We start from the raw sequence: 16761 nt of genomic DNA, 5'->3' as shown, positions 1-16761 counted from the left end.
ATACTTAGTCGTAGGGACACATATTCCTATGTGGTTGGTCCTGCTAATCCACTGGATTTTTGGGATAGCCATTTACCTTAAGACTTAGAATTGATCGGGGCGTCTGAATTAAAAAATTTTAGGGAAATGATATATTTTTTCGGTCAATAACTTCGCACGAAGTTTCAAAATTGGTGTTAAAATTGAAAATTGATCCAACCTTGGAAGGTGATAGATAAACTGATTTTGTGCGCCTAACCGGTGAAGTTATTAGGCCTAAAAGACTCTAGAACAATCATTGTATGGTATGTAGCTTTCTATGGTGCGTAAAAGTAGAAGTGATACAAACTAAACCTACTCGATTTACTGTGGAGAGTCATTTTGAAATGTGCATGTCTCCACATATATCTCTCTGAATGATAGGCAGAAAAGTGATTACCCAGTCATACACGAGCCCGTGAGTGTCTTGATACCGCGAAGATTGTGTTCTTTTTCTGCAGTGATCCAGATTCGGGACTTGCAGGTATTTGTTATGTTAAAAAATATATTTGCTATCATATGTCTTACTAAGTTCATCAAGTCACAAATATCAAGGATATTGCACCGACTGAGTCTTGTGAAAGCATTTTGAAAGTGTTGAAAAGACGACTCATGTATAATGTTAGATCAGACACTACGGGTTGAAGTCAAATCGGAGTGATCTGGGGAAAGCCAAAAACGCCTTGAGAATATATAGGAGGCATCACAATTTCTCAAGTGATGTCCATCTAAAATTTGAGCTTAATTGAACATAATTCGTATCACATAAGCAATGAAAACCATAATAAGTTTTATACCTGCCTACAACCTATTTCTCTATAAAGGTTGATCCCGTCCTTTTTATTTTACTTCACTTTATTTCTGTTATAAAGGTTGTTAGATGGTTTATCTTTATTTTTCTTCTATTAAAATCTTGAATACTCGTTTTTGATCGGTTTATAATATTAACTTCGCTGTGGAGAAGTTAACTTTCAGGCGAACTTAAGTACACGGGCGAGGGTGAAGTTAACTTAACTTCGCCCCTAGGTTTTTCAGAAACTACAAAAAGGGGGCTAGGGTCAATTTTTGGTCAAACTCTCTCTAAATCCTCAGCGAACATACCTTTGAATCAACCTCTTCGTAATCCGCTTCTTGTTTACTATTAAGGTTGTGCGACCTCATCTTCATCATAATTAACACCTTTTAGTTGTTAATCTGCTCCACAATTCTGTTTTTAATCCGATTTTATTATCAAACCCTCAAAACACTGATCATTATCAGTTTGATATTGTTTTGGTACATCTCTGGTAGTTCGGAATCTTAATCGCACTATCCTATACCTATGGACAACCTCTGATTGTCCATCCTCAAATTATCTGGGTATTACTGATTCACCGTTTATGCGGCGAAGTTAGGTTTTGATGTGCGAAAATATATATATATAAATAAAACACAAGTCGCAACTAAGCTTTAAAAACCAAACAATCTATCCTAGTTCACACAAACGGCAAGTGTACCGGTCGCGTATAGCACAGATGAGGAAAGTCCGGATATCGAACTCGAAGACACGTGAAAACGTTTATAATCACTAAACTCTAACCAAGACTCACCAAAACATTTAATTGATTTATTTTTAAATTTAATTTAACTACTTAACTTAATTAAATGAAAACCTTTGACAAAACACTTTTAGAAAACTTTGGTTTAAATTCAATATATAAAGACGTCTACCTAGGAATGAATCATGTTGACAGAAATAACAAAACAACGGATTGAAAATATTCACGACGCCGGTTATAAAAGATGACACAACTAAAACTTGTTTAAGAAAGTCAAATTACATCTCAGTCTTTCTAACAATCTCTAACTTATCTTAGTTGATTTTAAAGAATAAACCGGAAAAACAATTATTAACGTGTTCAAATGTCGACTCTCCTCTCGGTCTCATCGACACACTATCCTAATAGAGACAAATACTATGTCACCAAGGATAGAGGAACAATTTAACTTAACCCAAATTAAACCAACTAATTGCACATAAACACTCAAACTCGACAAGACAAAAACCCGCTCTCGCGCGGTCTTAATTCTAACAAGTAAAAGCAACGAGACAATATTACTTCTTATCACCTCTCGATCTCAAAGAAGGTGTATTTTAACTGATTTTAGATGATTTATATTACCCACTTATCCCTACGGTTGTACACCCCGCAAATAAACCCTAAACACCAATTCAAGAGTCTAACAAGCAATCAATTAATCAAAACTAATTCAATTAACTAATGCAAGAGGATTATAAGTAATATCACATAAAACACAGCCATCATACACAATCTAATTTATGATTTAGTTAAACTTTACATCAATAATTCAAGTCTTGAACATTAACAATCCATTATACAAGTCTAAACTACTCAACAATCATCTATCCTAGGCAGAACAAGCAAGTTTAGCTACTCATAGATTTTGGACAGCCATGTATACTTAAGAAAAACATCACAAACATCAACTTAAACATGATCAAATTCATTCAAGATTCAAACACAATCAATCACAAGTCAAACTATCAATCACTTGCAAAACAATCCAAAGCAAAAGACCGATTCAACAAAGTTAGGGTTCTTGAACAATAAACAAAGTTTAAGGATAATTACTTAGGGTTTATGGCTGAGATTTATGATGTATAAGATGCCTAACAGATGTGCCAAGATGCCCCTTGATGTTCTTCTTCCTCTCCAGTCGTCACAGCCTCCACAGCCGCCTTTTTTTCTTTTTTTTTCTTTCTGCTACAGTTGTTCCGATCGGACAGGCTGCCCAAGTTAGGGTTTTATTATTTTCGGGTTTCTTGGTTGAATAATGGCTGATTTCTCAATTAATTATCTTCATATAATATTAAACAAGGCTTCTAATTTGTTGGCTTGGGTTGGGCCTTGAGTTGTAGCTTTAAAACTTGACCAACAAGTCCTCTAGAATCTTACAAATTGACTCTTTTTTCACCATCTTTCATAAACCTACAATTAACATTTAAACTTTGTAAATTATTGCACTTAGCCCCCAATACTTTCATAAAATAAACAAATAAGCATAAAAACCATGATAAAATCATAAGGAAAGTAAGTGTGTTTTACTACACATCAAACATCCACACACTTAACACTTTTTCGTCCCTGAAAAAGATTTGACTGCAGTTGGATCAGAATCGGAAAATCAAAGTTAAATCAAACATATAGGTTATATTTTAAAGCTCAGAAAAACGCAAAAACTGCGATCATTGATATTGTAGTCCACCTAAACCCATGCCTTAATCTTTACCGGGACAAATAAGATCCGACAATAATATTACTTAGTGGTTTACACAATTAAGACCCGCTTATTTTCTACTTTTACCGGACCAGACCACCCCAACTTGACTTAAACCTCAAAATTAGCAGAATTAAAACTTTGTTGCTCAATATTTATGAATAGTTAAGACGATCAAGGGTATTGTTTATCCACCTAAGCTTAAGCATCAAAGTCTACCAAGCAGCCATTAGATACGATTAAGTTTCAATTAATTTATAGCTAGTATTCCCCACAACATGACATACCCCCGTTATCAAGCAATACGACAAATCCATCACCATAGGTGAGTATGCAAAATTTCTTCTCTAGGGCTTACATGTAGCGTGTCCCTTGTGGTCCGTTTCTTAATGGTAATGAGACGCGAGCAAGGGGACCCCAGATGGCTAACAGCGTGGATGATCAAGTCTGTAGTGTATTTGTACTTTTGTACATTTTGTGATCATGTTTATAGACTTATAAGGGTTTGCTCTTTGGCTTTATTTTTAAATATCCACAACCCCACTTAAGAATTGTGAATACCCAGATAAATAGATTGCATACAGACCCATGGTCTCCGGACCCGAAGCATCCCATTAATAAAGGATTTAAGGTTATAAAACCATACGCCAATGAGGTGTAAAACACTAAACTAGCAGTTTAAGATTAATATCACAGGCTACACGGCATACTCTAACTTAAACCTACCCAAGCATTATATGATAACGTATTCAAATTTTTAAAACTCATGATATTTCCACTTTTTCATACCAAAATTTGAGGCTTGAGTATGGCCCGACCTTTCATTGCTTATTTTCCACGGACAAAACGCTTAACCCACAAAAGATTTCCGTTTAACCGTTTATCAAATTTGCCCTTTCATTTTCAAGGCTGAGCCTACCGACACATTCCAAGTTAAGTGCGTTTTCTTTTATTTATCTCATATTATTAGTAGTTTGAAAAACCGATTTCCGATAAATATCATCATCTCCCACTTTAATGCAAAAGAAACTGAAAACAAGGGACATAATAACTTTTTTTTTAACATATGAAAACGAAAAACAAGTGAAAACTTTTTTATTTTTTTAATTTTTTTTTACAACTAAGTAAAATAAATTCCCATCCCCACACTTAGAACGAAATCGTCCTCGATGAGAACAAGGAAAAGAAATAAAATAAAAATAAAACCTAAAGCATAAAATTAAAACTTGAAAGAACAGAAATTAAAATAGAGAACGGGTTACTCCCCTGGTTTAGATGCAGATTCTTCATCAGCTGTGTATGATTCGAACGAACGACCGTATAGCATTTCATTCGCGGTCGCAACCTCGGGTGAACCCGTTCCAAAACGCCATCAGAGTTACTATGCGCATAATAATGCCTGTAAAAACTCAAACTCGCTCGCATGTAGCGGCGTACTAAACAGACAACAAAAACATAAAAATAAACATATTTTTGTGTTTTTGAATTTTTGAATTTTTTTGATTTTTATTATATATTTATTTTTTTTGTATTTTTATGTTTTTATTTTATAAATATAAAAATAAAACAAATAAAAACATATAATAAAAAGAATCATAATACAAACTCTACGACTATTCCTCGGTGAATGAGTCAAGGTAGAACACCTCGACTGTCTGATCAGTTATCGGCTCTCCTATGTAGTGCTTCAATCTATGGCCGTTCACCTTGAACTTCCCGCTTCGATCTTGTATCTCAATCGTGTCATACGGGAAAACCTCAGTGACCGTGAACGGTCCCGACCATCGGGATTTCAACTTTCCCGGGAATAACCTCAACCGTGAGTTATACAGTAAAACCTTATCCCCACACTTAAACTGCTTATTACCCTTCAATTTCCTGTCATGCAGTTCCTTCGTATGCTCCTTATACCGAAATGATTGTGCATATGCGTGATCCCGGAGCTCCTCTAATTCGTGTAATTGATGGAAACGATTTCCCTCTGTGGCGGGTAAGTCCAGATTAACTCTTTGAAGGGCCCATGAAGCGCGGTGTTCCAATTCAACAGGAAGATGACAGGCCTTCCCATAAATCATCCGAAATGGTGTGGAACCAGTCGGAGTCTTGTAGGCTGTACGGAAGGCCCACAGAGCGTCATCTAATTTGTCGGACCAATCCCGACGATTTGAACCAACCGTTTTCTCGAGAATACGTTTGATTCCCCGATTACTCACTTCCACTTGCCCACTAGTCTGTGGGTGGTAGGCGGTCGCAAGCCGATGGGTGGCCCCATAACGCTTCAACGCCTTATCCATCTGCGGGTTGCAAAAGTGAGTACCTCGATCACTGATAAAGGCTTTCGGGACTCCAAAACGAGCAAATAGACTTTTTAGAAAACGGACTACCACTCGGGCATCATTAGTGGGTAGAGCTTTGGCCTCAACCCACTTAGACACGTAATCGACGGCCACGAGTATGTATTTGTTTCCACGCGAAGATGGAAACGGTCCCATGAAATTAATACCCCAAATATCAAAAACCTCACAAACTTGAATGGCATTCTGGGGCATTTCGTTTCACGAAGAAATGTTGCCGACACGCTGGCAACGATCACAACTCTTAACGAACAAATGAGCATCCTTAAAGATAGACGGCCAGTAAAAACCAGAATCAAAGACTTTCTTTGCCGTAGAATTCACACCGTGGTGACCTCCAGTCGGTCCCACATGACAATGGCTCAAAATTTGCCATCCTTCCTTGACATCTACACACCTTCTAATAAGCTGATCGGCACCAATGCGGAAAAGATATGGATCGTCCCAAAGGTAAAATTTGATGTTAGCAAAGAATTTCTTCTTTTGCTGGTAAGGAATCTTTGGGAGGTATCCGTCAGCAAGAAAGTTCGCGAAATCAGCAAACCATGGAAAACCTTCCTCTTGTGCAGTAACAAACATCAGACTCTCCGTCGGAAAACGATCATCGATCCTAACTCCCGAATCCTCTAAATCAACTCCCTCTAGTCGTGAAAGACGATCAGCCGCCACATTCTCGGCCCTCTTTTTATCACGGATCTCTATATCGAACTCTTGAAGCAACAGGATCCATCGGATAAGACGAGGCTTAGCATCCTGCTTGCTGAAAAGATATCTAATAGCGGCATGATCCGTATAAACAATCGTTTTGGACAAAACTAGATAGGACCTAAATTTGTCGAAAGCGAACACCACAGCTAAAAGCTCTTTTTCGGTGGTGGTATAGCTTTCCTGTGCACCATTTAAGGTCCGGCTCTCATAATAGATCGGATGGAAATGTTTATCCTTCTGTTGTCCAAGAACCGCTCCGACTGCGAAGTCGCTCGCGTCACACATCAACTCGAATGGTAACGACCAGTCGGGCGCAACCATGATTGGGGCGTTAACGAGTTTGTCTTTTAGAAGATCAAACGCCTCAATACACTGCTCAGAAAAAACAAATGGAGCATCATTCTCCAAAAGTTTGGTTATGGGTCTCGCGATTTTAGAAAAATCTTTGATGAACCGGCGGTAGAACCCAGCATGACCTAGAAAGCTACGAATTGATCTCACAGAAGTAGGCGGGGGGGGATTAGAAATGGTCTCGACCTTTGCCCGGTCAACCTCCATCCCCGCACTTGAGATTCGATGACCTAGAACAATGCCCTCGCGAACCATAAAATGACATTTTTCCCAGTTAAGGACTAGGTTGGTGTCAACGCAGCGGGACATCATCCTCTCGGGATTTGATAAACAATGATCGAAGGAACTCCCAAATACGGAAAAATCGTCCATGAACACCTCCATGGAGTCCTCGATCATATCATGGAAAATGGCCACCATACACCTCTGGAATGTGGCCGGAGCGTTACAAAGTCCGAACGGCATACGTTTGTAACCAAACGTTCCGTAAGGGCAGGTGAAAGTGGTTTTCTCCTGGTCGTCGGGAGCTATCGGAACCTGGAAGTACCCGGAGAAACCATCTAGGAAGCAGTAGTACTGCTGACCTGCTAAACGCTCTAACATCTGATCAATGAATGGGAGAGGAAAGTGGTCTTTCCTGGTGGCAACATTCAGTCGGAGATAGTCGATGCAGACTCGCCATCCTGTCACAGTCCTCGCGGGAATAAGCTCGTTCCTCTCGTTGGTGACGACAGTCATGCCACCCTTTTTAGGAACCACTTGGACTGGACTCACCCAAGCACTATCAGAAATGGGGAAAATGATCCCCGCATCAAGGAGTTTAATGATCTCCTTCTTTACGACCTCTTGCATTTTCGGATTGAGCCGCCGTTGCGGCTGGACGACAGTTTTGAAATTTTCCTCCATTTTATGAGTGCAGAACGAAGGTTTGATACCCTTGATGTCGATAAGCTTCCAAGCAATAGCCTCCTTGTGCTCTCGTAGCACCCTAAACAACTTCTCCTTCTCGACCTCGGTCAACGCAGATGCAATGATAACCGGAAGCTTCCTCTCTTCATCTAAAAAAGCATACTCAAGGTGGGAAGGTAAATCCTTAAGCTCTAAGGAAAGAGGAGGACTCTCGACTGAAGGTCGGTCCATCGGATCGTCTCGTACGATCTAAGCAGACACGCCAGATTCAGGGGTATGCGACTCGGTGTCGTCATTTAAGGACTGATTAGTTATGGCAACCATTTCAATCTCCGGAATCTCCCTATCGAGAATCCGGGTGTCGGAGGCAGATCCTCCACAAATTTCGCTGAAAAACTCCCCGACATGCTCCATGATGGTATCAATGAAGTATAAGGAGTCATCAGCAGACTTGGGGTGTTTCAGTGACTGTCGAACGTAAAAGGTGATGTTCTCATCCCCAACTCTTAAGATTAATTTACCTTCGCAGACATCGATCAATGCCTGTGCAGTGGCCAGGAATGGTCGGCCCAAGATGAGTGGGACACTATCGTCATCATTCATGTCCAGGATGACAAAGTCCACCGGGAAGATGAACTTGTACGACGTCTCTCAAGAAGCTCTCTCTCTGGTTCGGGAAATCCTTCAACTTCTGGTGGTCCTAGAGATCGAGTATGTCGCATACAACTATTAAAATAAATAAAAGAAATTATAATTAGCTAAACTATTTTAAACTAACAAATAAAACAAATAAGAAAGACAAGTAGTAAACAAGGCAAGTCCTAACTCGAGTCGTTCTTAATACGCCTCAAACCGAGTCCCCGGCAACGGCGCCAAAAACTTGATGTGCGAAAATATATATATATAAATAAAACACAAGTCGCAACTAAGCTTTAAAAACCAAACAATCTATCCTAGTTCACACAAACGGCAAGTGTACCGGTCGTGTATAGAACAAATGAGGAAAGTCCGGATATCGAACTCGAAGACACGTGAAAACGTTTATAATCACTAAACTCTAACCAAGACTCGCCAAAACATTTAATTGATTTATTTTTAGATTTAATTTAACCACTTAACTTAATTAAATGAAAACCTTTGACAAAACACTTTTAGAAAACTTTGGTTTAAATTCAATATATAAAGACGTCTACCTAGGAATGAATCATGTTGACAGAAATAACAAAACAACGGATTGAAAATATTCACGACGCCGGTTATAAAAGATGACACAATTAAAACTTGTTTAAGAAAGTCAAATTACCTCTCAGTCTCTCAAACAATCTATAACTTATCTTAGTTGATTTTAAAGAATAAACCGGAAAAACAATTATTAACGTGTTCAAATGTCGACTCTCCTCTCGGTCTCATCGACACACTATCCTAATGGAGACAAATACTATGTCACCAAGGATAGAGGAACAATTTAACTTAACCCAAATTAAACCAACTAATTGCACATAAACACTCAAACTCGACAAGACAAAAACCCGCTCTCGCGCGGTCTTAATTTTAACAAGTAAAAGCAACGAGACAATATTACTTCTTATCACCTCTCGGTCTCAAAGAAGGTGTATTTTAACTGATTTTAGATGATTTATATTACCCACTTATCTCTACGGTTGTACACCCCGCAAATAAACCCTAAACACCAAGTCAAGAGTCTAACAAACAATCAATTAATCAAAACTAATTCAATTAACTAATGCAAGAGGATTATAAGTAATATCACATAAAACACAGCCATCATACACAATCTAATTTATGGTTTAGTTAAACTTTATATCAATAATTCAAGTCTTGAACATTAACAATCCATTATACAAGTCTAAACTACTCAACAATCATCTATCCTAGGCAGAACAAGCAAGTTTAGCTACTCATAGATTTTGGACAGCCATGTATACTTAAGAAAAACATCACAAACATCAATTTAAACATGATCAAATTCATTCAAGATTCAAACACCATCAATCACAAGTCAAACTATCAATCACTTGCAAAACAATCCAAAGCAAAAGACCGATTCAACAAAGTTAGGGTTCTTGAACAACAAACAAAGTTTAAGGATAATTACTTAGGGTTTATGGCTGAGATTTATGATGTATAAGATGCCTAACAGATGTGCCAAGATGCCCCTTGATGTTCTTCTTCCTCTCCAGCCGTCACAGCCTCCACAGCCGCCTTTATTTCTTTTTTTTTCTTTCTGCTACAGTTGTTCCAATCGGACAGGCTGCCCAAGTTAGGGTTTTATTATTTTCGGGTTTCTTTGTTGAATAATGGCTGATTTCTCAATTAATTATCTTCATATAATATTATACAAGGCTTCTAACTTGTGGGCTTGGGTTGGGCCTTGAGTTGTAGCTTTAAAACTTGACCAACAAGTCCTCTAGAATCTTCCAAATTGACTCTTTTTTCACCATCTTTCATAAACCTACAATTAACATTTAAACTTTGTAAATTATTTCACTTAGCCCTCAATACTTTCATAAAATAAACAAATAAGCATAAAAACCATGATCAAATCATTAGGAAAGTAAGTGTGTTTTACTACACATCAGGTTTAGGGTGAAGTTAACCTTAACATCGCTCATATCAGAACTGCGCTGTATAAAAACGTGTGTCCAATATCTTATTCTTAGCTTGTATTTTGTAAACTTGGGTATAGGATTGCCTAAATGTTTTACATACCTTGCGACGTTATATCTCAAGCGAAGTTACCAACTTCGCTAAAGACACAACTTCGCCTCTATCGTGTTAGCGAAGTAATAAGCTGTGTGCTCAATTTGTCTAACTTAACTCGTTTGTTTGTACATATATGGCTGCTGTGGCTGGTGCTGGTGGTACAGGTGGTGACGAAGGTGACGGTGATAAGAGACAGTTCTTTCCGGGTCACAACATGTATATCACCTTGGATCCGGATAGTCTTGGTGCTGAGGATTTTCGTGAGATCATCTCGTTTCTCATTCGTTCCCGTATATTCCATGCTATCACAACTACTCTGTCGATATCTCTCCCAAACATTGAAGACTTTTGGAGGACAGTGGAATATGACTGTCGGGTTGAACCACCGGTGATGCGTGCTACTGTGAACAATCAAGTGGTGCAATACTCGGCTAATCAGATCAGGGAAGCTCTACATTTCGGGGTTGAAACCACTCAGGATCCCACTGAGTACTCTGCTACCTTCGGAAACGGAGCTCTTCGTATGGGGTACTCGGGTCCACTAGGAGATTCACAACGGCGAAAGGGTTTTCTGTTGGACCAGTGGCTGTTCTTAATGCACGTGTTGATTGTGTGCATGTCTGGTTGCAAGGATGGATCTGATGGTATGGGTGCGACGATGCAATCTGCAATGACCGTGTTGACTTACAACAAGCCGTACAGTTTTAGTCAGATGGTATTCTATGAGATTGATCGTCAGCGGCGAGCCGTGGCACGGGAACGTTTCTTAATGTATCCCAGATTCTTACAGATGATTTTCAACCATGTTGCCCCCAATCTGCCACAACGTCGCCCTATCTCTTTTGTGGAAAGTATCAGCAAGAGATTTTTTGCACAATGTAAGTCATCCAGTGCACGAAGCAAGCCTGAACTTCGGCCAAGGCACACAGCATTATTTGGGTATTTAGTGAATCCTGATTATGTTGCTCCACCAAAGGATGAGTTTAATGATCCAACCCCACAACAAGTTGATATCCCCCAACCACCTACTGTGGTTCAACTGCCACAGGTGGTTCAGGAAATAGCTATTGTTGACCCAGTTGCAGCTACCGCCGAACAGGTTGACCTTGAAGTTGCCTTTGGAGGGCGAGGTTTCTTTGCCATGGATAGGGTTGATCCTGTTGAAATTCATGCCTCAGTTGTTGATGTTTCAAGTGTGCATGTGTATGCAGTTGATGCATCTGTGGGTCAGTCTGGTGCCTCTGTGGGGGATTATGAGGAAACGTTATCTGATTCCTCCACTGATGACGTTGTTGAAGCACAAAGTTCTTGCTAGACAAGAAAAAATCCAAGGAATCAGAAGAAAGATTCATATGATAGTGAATCGGATTATGAGGAGGAGATGTATCATTTGGTACAAAGATCAAAGAAGGCCAGAGTTGGTGAAAGTTCGAGTGTAGTCTGTTTTTCCCCACCATCGTTATCGGGTATGTCTATGTTACCTCCATCTTTGTCTGATCCATTGCCAGTAACATCGAGTGTACCAATGGTGGCTGTATCTGCACCATCTGGTATAGCTCCACCTACGGTACAGATGTCAGCACCGGAGATTGTTTTCTTATCACCTCCTCTTCTTACTCCATCAGAAGTGATTGCTAGGTTTGTTGAGTACACACTGGTAGCAACTGACGGGTTGTCTGTCTCTATTTCACCCACAGTTACTATACAGCCGCCATCTGATGTTCCAGTAACCTTGGAAATCCCACTGCCATATGCACAGGATACTTCGCATATGTCTTTCGATTTTGATTCTACTATGTCGGGTTCTGAGAGGATTGCGGCTCTTGAAAGGGTGGTTGCTGAGCAGTCAAGGGTGAATTTTATTCAAACTCAAGCTATTAATCGTCTGGTGGCATAGAATCAACTTTAGATTGCACTTCTTGTTGGGCATGGTAAGTTGTTTGATCAGCTGAAACAGTTCTTAGCATCTCAGGGGGAGTCTAGTTGCAAGGGTGACGAGTTAAGAACAAAGAAGCGACAGGACAGAGATGATCCCAATACATCGAAAGATGCAGGTGGTGAGCTGCCATGAACTGAACAAACTCTTGGGGCTTCCACATCTCAGGGGGGGAGTCTACTGGTCCATCAGGTAGTGCATGTGGTGTTACAGTGGTTGTTGATGATGAGGATGATTTGGGTGATGATGTGCTGGCTATTAGTGAGATTGAGAAAATAGGTGAACAGATAGAGATCGATAGTGGGTTAGAGGAAGGGGAGATACTTGATGATAGTGTTGAGCATGATATTCCCAGTGCTGGTCAAGAGAGTTTGGTTCAAGATGAAAATGTGTCGGGTGATTCTGAGTGGGAGGAGCAGCCAAGGTGGAAAGAAGGTTGTGCTCAGTGGTTCTTCAAAACTAAGAAGCCAGTGGTACTCGCGATGTTTAAGAAAAGTTACAATATCAAGGGTTATGTTGAATCGAAGAAAGAAATCATTTGTTGGTTGTATGATGAAAAGTAAAAGTTGTTTGTGGTGAAAAGATTTGATGGGATTCAATACTTTGCTAAGAGATTGAAGTCGTTCAACACGCTGCCTAAATGTGAAGTGAAAATTTTGGCTCGGTTAAGATTGATTAATAGAAGTGATGATGATTTTGCGAGATGGGTTGGAAAGATTATGTGGAAGGAGAGTGTTAAGGAGAAAAAGTTTGAGTTATTGAAGCCTCAAAAGGGGAATCTGATTGAAGATAAGGAACGGGGTATGCGGGCTGATGGCAAGCCTTGGATGGTGATGAAGTACAAGCCGATTCGTTGCTTGAAAGAGGTTCCGATGAAGCTTTTTCCCCAGGATGTGTTGAAGGATCTCAAGTGGTAGTATGTTGATTGCCAAACTTCCGAAGCCGTGATGGAAGATAAAGACGAACAGGAGATCTTAAGAGTGTATGATCCAATGCACTTGGTTAATTTGTCTCAAGCTGATTTGCAGGTACTCAATAATAAGAAGATTTTCTATATACCGGCATGGAAAGACGAAGCGAACAAATACCAGAGGGTGGTCACAGTTTGTTTGAGACAGGGCGTTCATTCTTGAAGACGAAGGGTACGTGCTTTTTGGATTAGAAGACACGGAAAAGGTGTTAGAGATATGAAGCTACAGCCAAGGGGGAGTCTGTTGGTGCATGATGCCAGTAGTTCATTAATCTCGTGTTTATTATGTCTGTAATCATTACTTTGTTCTTATCTTGTTGAACGTGTTAGTTTGCATTTTGTATTAGGCGAACTTGTTTAGTAGCGAAGTTAGGGACAACTTCCCCTAGTATGTTAGGCGAAGTTGTCACACTATATATCCTAACTTCGGCTACCATTATACTAGACTTTTGGCTGTTGAGTTTTTGTAACAAGGTTGTTACTTGTTTGGTTCTTTTGGTTCTCTACTTAGTAATACAACAAGTGATCGTTTGTGTTTACGTGTTTGTGTGTCATTTACGTATTACTCGTGTACACACTCGTATCATATACGTAGGGGATTTCGCACCCTTTTGTTACGAGATACTCTTGTGTAGATCCTACTGGGAACCTACAAGTGGTTCGAACCATACTCAGTTTTTCTCCGGCTCAGTGAACATACCCCTATGGCAATACTGGCAGAATTTCGAACGGGCCCCGGGATGGCGCCAGGGCATAATTATTGATTCGATTCTATCGTATTTTATAAAACATTGTATGGAAGTCTCCAAGACCGAAATTCAGATCCGATTCAGCGTTTCAACCCATACTCAGTTTTTTCTCCGGCTCGGTAAGAATACCCTTTGGCAATACTAGAAAAATTTCGAACGGACCGCGGGGTGGCGTCAGGGCATCATTACTGATCCGATTCTTTCGTATGTTTATAAAATATTGTATTGAAGCCTTCAAGACTGAAATTCTGATCCGATTCACTGGTTAGACCCATACTCAGTTTTTCTCCGGCTCGGTGAACATAGCCCCTTGGCAATACTGGAAAATTTTTCGAACGGGCCTAGGGGTGGCACCAGGGCATAATTATTGATCCGATTCTTTCATATGTTTATAAAATATTGCATGGAAGTCTCCAAGACTAAATTTCTTATCCGATTCAGTGGTACGACCGACACTCAGTTTTTTCTCCGGCTCGGTGAACATACCCCTTTGGCAATACTGACAAAATTTTTAACGGGCCCAGGGGTGACATCAGGGCATAATTATTGATCCGATTCTTTCGTATGTTTATAAAATATCGTATGAAAGTCTCCAAGACCGAATTTATGATCCGATTTAGTGGTTCGACCCATACTCGGTTTTTTCTCCGGCTCGGTGAACATACCCCTTTGGCAATACTGGAAAAATTTCGAACGGGCCGCGAGGTGGCGTCAAGGCTTAATTATTGATCCGATTCTTTCGTAAGGTAATAAAATATTGTATGGAAGTCTCGAAGATCGAATTTATGATCCGATTCAGTGGTTCGACCCATACTCAGCTTTTTCTCCGGCTCGGTGAACATACCCCTTTGGCAATACTGGCAAAATTTCGAACGGGCTTTGGAGTGGCGTCAGCGCATAATTATTGATCCGATTCTTTCGTGTGTTTATAAAATATTGTATGGAAGTCTCCATGACCGAATTTCTGATCCAATGCATTGGTTCGACCCATACTCAGTTTTTTCTTCGGCTCAGTGAACATACCCCTATGGCAATACTGGCAAAATTTCGAACGGGACCTGGGGTGCCGTCATGGCATAAATGTTGATCTGAGTCTTTCGTATATTTATAAAATATTGTATATAAGTCTTTAAGACCGAATTTCTGATCCGATTAAGTGGTTCAATCCATACTCAGTTTTTTCTCCAGCTCAGTTCACATACCCCTTTAGCAATACTGGCGAAATTCCGAACGGGCCCTAGGGTGGCGTAAGGGCATAATTACTTATCTGAATCTTTCGTATATTTATAAAACATTGTATATAAGTCTTTAAGACCAAATTTTTTATCCGATTCAGTGGTTTGACTCATATTTAGTTTTTTCTCCGGCTCGGTGACATACCCCTTTGGCAATACTGGCAAAATTCCAAACGAGCCCCGGGGTGGCGTCAGGGCATAATTACTGATTCGATTTTTTCGTATGTTTATAAAATATTGTATGGAAGTCTTCAAGACTGAAATTATGATCCAATTAAGTGGTTCGACCCATACTCGGTTTTTCTCCGGCTCGGTGAACAAAGCCCTTGGGCAATACAGGAAAATTTTCGAACGGGCCTAGGGGTGGCACCAGGGCAAAGTTATTGATCCGATTCTTTCGTATATTTATAGAATATTGTATGGAATTCTCCAAGACCGAATTTCTGATCCGATTCAGTGGTTCGACCCATACTCAGTTTTTTCTCCGGCTCGGTGAACATACCCCTTTGGCAATATTGTCAAATTTTCGATCGGGCCACGGGGTGGATTCAGGGCATAATTATTAATCTGATTCTTTCGTATATTTATAAAATATAATATGAAAGTCTCCAAGACCGAATTTCGGATCTGATTTGGTGGTTCGACCCATACTCGGTTTTTCTCCGGCTCGGTGAACATAGCCCTTTGGCAATACTAGCAAAATTTCGAACGGGCGCGAGGTGGCGTCAGGGCTTAACAATTGATCCGATTCTTTCATAGGGTAATAAAATATTGTAAGGAAGTCTTCAATACCAAATTTATGATCCGATTCAGTGGTTCGACCCATACTCTGTTTTTCTATATATTTACTCTATAATTATATTTTTAGACTTTTCGTGTAAATATCTAATAGTAGGTTAATTTTAATTATTTATAAAAAAGTTGGGTTATAATATTCTTAGTTAATTAAGAAGGCGATCAAGACGAGTAAAGGGCTTATGAGAGGAGAAATATAGAAGTCGAGGCATGGAAAGCTCCATGGGAATCACTTTTTGCGAAGCCTCCTCTATGCGGATTTGCATAAGATCAAACGGGGAACTTCTTAGGGTATAAAGATTTGTCAGGGAATATACTAGAGCCCACCCTAGAATTGGAGGCAATAATCGGCCAGGTGAACATACCCCTTTGGCAACGTTGGCAAAATTTCGAACGGGCCCCCGGGTGGCGTCAGGGCATAATTACTGATTCGATCCTTTCTAATGTTTATAAAATATTGTCTGGAAGTCTCCAAGACCGAAATTCAGATGCGATTTAGTGGTTCGACCAATACTCAGTTTTTTCTCCGGCTCGATGAACATAACCCTTAGGCAATACTAGCAAAATTTCGAACGGGTCCCGGGGAGGCGTCAGGGCATAATATTGATCCGATTCTTTTGTATTTTTATAAAATGTTGTATGGAAGTCTGCAAGACAGAATTTTTGATCCGATTCAGTGGTGCGAACCATACTCAGTTTTTCTCCGGCTCGGTGAACACACCCCTATGGCAAT

The sequence above is a fragment of the Bidens hawaiensis genome, unplaced genomic scaffold (genome assembly GCF_021521415.1).
Source record: "Bidens hawaiensis isolate Kalapana, Puna unplaced genomic scaffold, B.hawaiensis_p1.1 tig00004595_1, whole genome shotgun sequence".
In the NCBI taxonomy this organism is placed as follows: Eukaryota; Viridiplantae; Streptophyta; class Magnoliopsida; order Asterales; family Asteraceae; genus Bidens; species Bidens hawaiensis.
Note: the sequence above shows the minus strand (reverse complement) of the source record.